The 4,530-nt window shown below is 31.7% G+C and overlaps 1 protein-coding gene across 1 annotated transcript in view; it reads left to right on the forward strand.

Moving 5' to 3' along the window:
- The first annotated feature begins 1,859 nt into the window (after positions 1-1,859).
- LOC106462248 (brain tumor protein-like) overlaps positions 1,860-4,530 on the forward strand; it is a 64,920-nt gene continuing 62,249 nt past the window's right edge. Inside the window, exon 1 of the mRNA XM_013922148.2 lies at positions 1,860-1,976. The gene's annotated coding sequence lies outside the window, so the exon portion shown is untranslated. The remainder of the gene's footprint in view (positions 1,977-4,530) is intronic.

Here is a 4,530-nt window from a genome sequence, read left to right on the forward strand (position 1 = left end):
TCTCCCTGTGTAAAGGACAATAAATTGTCCTTTAATGTATTTAATTCACTTTGAAATTTACTAATATTTTCCATTTGTGTATGTTATCTTTCTCTCAATTATTGGAGACTTTCTTCTTGTTTATTTTCTTTCTCCTCCAACCACTGCTGTAGTCTCTCTTCTTGTTCATTTTCTTTCTCCTCCAACGACTGCTGTAGTCTCTCTTCTTGTTCATTTTCTTTCTCCTCCAACCACTGCCGTAGTCTCTCTTCTTGTTTATTTTCTTTCTCCTCCAACCACTGCTGTAATCTCTCTTCTTGTTTCTTTTCTCGTTTTTCTTGTTTCTTTTCTTTTTCCTCCAACAACTGCTGTAGTCTCTCTTGTTTATTTTGCTGTTTAAGCTGCCACTGTTGCAAGTTTTCTTGCCGCTACTGCTGTCTCTCTTCGTTTTCGTTTTTGTTTCTTTTGCCGTTCTTGTATTGCTGCCATCAAATCTGCTACACTTTAGTTTGATTTGACACTTCTCGTTTCCATATTTTTTCTTTTTCTTTTCTATCCCACTTCTGACACCAATTTGTTAGATATCTTTCTTGTTTGATAATTTCCCATAGAAATTCTTTCCGAGAAACTTCAGCGATACAAGTCTTTTCTTAATTAAAACTAGTTTATTCTTTCTCGTTACAAACTTTGTAATACACTTAATTTCCCCAATCACTTTAAACTTAACTACTTTTATATTCACACACACGCTATAATTCACAGCGATTCACACAGTTTACTTACGGTACCTATTGCTCGCTTGACTCGATTATCTATCTGCCCGTATATACTAAAAAAAGAGGGCGTCTAGCAAACGCTGGGACATTCATGAGGTTGCTCGCTAAGTCACAATCCTTCTAGAAACTCCAGCGCGCATGCTCCCAGCGTCGCGCGATTTCCGTTGTCGTAACAATACTAAAAGTCCAAATTAAAATGTAATATTGACTGAATTATAATTGGGCAGAGGTTCAGCTAGGTTAAAAGTTGATGTAAAGAAAACATAGTTAAGGCCAGAAACTACGACCTCAGGTACTGGTCAAGTGAGACATGCACAAGTTTAATGTGTTCTCTTAGCCAACCTCTCTCATAGAACCAGCTGGATGTTATGTAGTCAGTGTCCAGTTCTAGTAGGAAATAATGGAATGGAAACTATGATATACTCCTACATAGTCGAGATGACTAGAGCCATATGGCACTAACCTCATCTATGACCATTAGACTTTGCCAATGCTTTCATTGCCTTTTTTACACAAAGGCTATAAGCAGCGATAGACTAGAAGGAAGTCCACACTACTCACCGTCAACTCTTGGGCTATTCTTTTAGCTAGCCGTCCCTAATTTAGCAGTGTAAGACAAGAGGGAAGACAGCTAGTCATCACCACCAACTCCTGGGCTACTCTTTTACCAACGAATAGTGGGATTAACCGTCACAATATAACGCCCCAACGGCTGAAAGGGCAAGCATGTTCGGTGACAAGAATTCGAACCCGCGACACTCAGATTGTGAGTCTAGCGCCTTAACCATCAAGTAACTTAAACACCAACAACAAATATTCTATAGACATAAAGAATTAGGTTAATTAAAGAGTGAATAAAAAAGGAATAAATAAGATCACATTTATAAGTAACATATAAATTTTCAAATATTGTGAAAATCAATGCATGAATGAAACAAAGAGCGTGTCATAAAGCAATTAACAGATATAAACTGCAAAAACGAAATAATTTTAAATAAAAATATGCTGAAATAAAATTGGTCAAAACTAGTGCCCAAACGTTATTAAAGATATAACACGATTGCGCATGAGTTGGAATATAGACCGTTAAAGCTTATTCAGGAGCATGGTGGATGTGCTATCGTAGTGGGAATTCGATGGAAACTGACTACTTTAAAAAATTTCGCTGAACCGTGAACGTGTTCAATTTATTTCGCTTCCGTGTGGCTTGTTTTACAAAAGGTATTTGAATAGTTGTCAATGCTTCAGTAAGTTAGTTTCACAAAATTGTATTGTTTATACTGTTTTTTTTTAAACTGAGATACTATACAAATGCAATCATAAATTACGATTAGTGGTTCTAACTTCCACTGTTCCAGTACGACTACTACCAGTACCAGGACTGGTGCTACTATTTTATAGTATGTTTACTTTTATTTAGTTAGGCCTAAGTATGTACATGGAAGGTCACCTGTTCGCCATTTTTCACATTTCTGTTTATAATTTATAATATGTCTACAGGATATGGGTATAAGTTTTGTTCAAATAATAATATTACATTTATAATAAGGAAAATTGAAAGAAAAACGGAAGCGTGTGACTTTCAAGATAAACGAAATTGGGAAGTTGTCATGCGCTCTTTTTTTTTTATATGTATAGTTTTGTAATTTTGTATACATTACTTGATAAAAGTTTTAAAACTAAACAGGTTGATATTGTGAATGTATTCTTTGCGAGAAAAACATAAATTTATTATTTGTTAATATAATTTATTGTAGTTGGCGCCATTTGTAAATTAGCCTGTACGATGTATTCCTTAAACTTGTTTACATAGTAATTATAAATTATAGTTGTACTTGTAGTAATTCTAAAATGTAATAGTATTAATAGTTTATTAGTGCTACCTTAACGATAAGATTGACAGTTATAAAGTATATTTAACCTTAAAGTAAAACACGTTTTAAATTAGTATTAATTATCATCAGGTAACATAGTCAAATCTATATGACACTATGCTTTTCAAATGTATATTATAACAGTAATACTACTAGTACTAGTAATGTTAATATATGCATAAACATCAAACAACGAATAGCTTATTCAGATGACGTACAATGAATGTAATAACAGAACCAATGATGTCTGTGCTTTAGTAGCGTATTATCAGAAATACTTTGTAGAATGCCACTGACTAGTTAACTTCTGAAATTACTTAACAGAGCTGCCGAGTCATCTTATCTTACTCAGATTTGTTTGTGGTAACATACAGATATAGTTTTATATTTCATTTGACATGTATCAAATGACATTATAACATGATCAAACTGTAAACCTGACTTCAAATCCATATTGTTAATTGCATCAACTTATGCGATATTACTATAACTGGTGCTTGAGTGCTTGCTCTTAAATTTCTTTTTATTATTTATTTATGGAATATTCATAAATTTAAATTTTTAGAAATCTCAACCAATTCAAAAATTGTTTGTGATAAAGGTTTAAAACCTTTCCAGTATGATAATTAGAAATTAGCTAAGTTAGCTTTTACATTTAGTATCATAACAATGTTAAAACATGTGGGAAAGAAGAATTTGTAATATTTGTGTAGTGTCATTAGGATTTGTGGTTAGACTACACATTTAAAAAAAAAAGTTATAGTACATGAATTGTTATTGCTTACCCACATTAAAAATGGGTTACATAACTAAATTACTTATGGTTGTGGGCTCTACTATGTGGACTGTGTGTGTGTTTCGTCACCATTATCAGTATTTTCCAGACCTAAAGTATTCCATAGGGCAACTGCGAAGACCAGTCTTCAGCTTCTATTCTTTCTAAGTCTTTATTTCTTGTATTCTTCTCTGTTAGGATCCTTTCTTTTTCATTCACCACATTCAAGAAGGAAAGAATATATATATATATTTTTTTTTTGAATGAAGTTTGTAATGTTGATTTCAAATATATAAATTAAAATTTGGAGAAATGAAATAAAAAATTTTATATTTTTTATTTTGCTTACAAAACAAAGGAAGTACTTTTAGCACTACAATATATATATATATGTATTTAAAAGAACTGCAAAACATCAAGAAAATACAAAGTATCTAGTGACAGTGTAACAAATTCAATGTGAAAATTCAGAAATATTCTTAAATATTTGCTTGAAGAGATCATCATTTTCATGCCTACGATGCCTGACGAACTTATGTTTCTTAATCACACTCCAAGTACTTTCAATTTGCTGCAGATTTCAGAAATATGAATTAAAATTTGAAGAATTGATTTTTGAAATGAGAAAATATTTTAATTTTTTTAATGACATTTATTGTTTATTTAAATAAATTATTTAATTAGTTATTTACTAATTAGTTCTACTTGATCTAATCTCAGATAAACTGATATAACCTAGCAAAAAAAATTTCTTTTCATTTCTTCAAATTTTAATTTATATTTTTGAAATCAGCATTAAAAACTACATTATAAGATATATATTATTTTCTATTTGTATGTGGTGCATGAAACAGAAAAGGTCCCCCTATTGTTCTATAGCAAGTATCTTTCAGTCTTCCTCTGTTTTTCTTCCCGTTGGCTTCTAGCCCATTGCTTGTCTTGGCAGTCTATTCTCTTTCATTCTAAGAGCATAGTATCTGTATCTATAGAACTTGAGTTTTTCACTTCTTTCTCTCTCACTGTCTCACTTGTATGATTAAACCACCTGATCCTCATTATCTTCTCTTAAACAATTACTATTTGTGTGTGTGTGTGTGTGTGTGTGTGTAGTATATATATATATATA

This window comes from Limulus polyphemus, unplaced genomic scaffold, assembly GCF_000517525.1.
Source record: "Limulus polyphemus unplaced genomic scaffold, Limulus_polyphemus-2.1.2 Scaffold1125, whole genome shotgun sequence".
In the NCBI taxonomy this organism is placed as follows: Eukaryota; Metazoa; Arthropoda; class Merostomata; order Xiphosura; family Limulidae; genus Limulus; species Limulus polyphemus.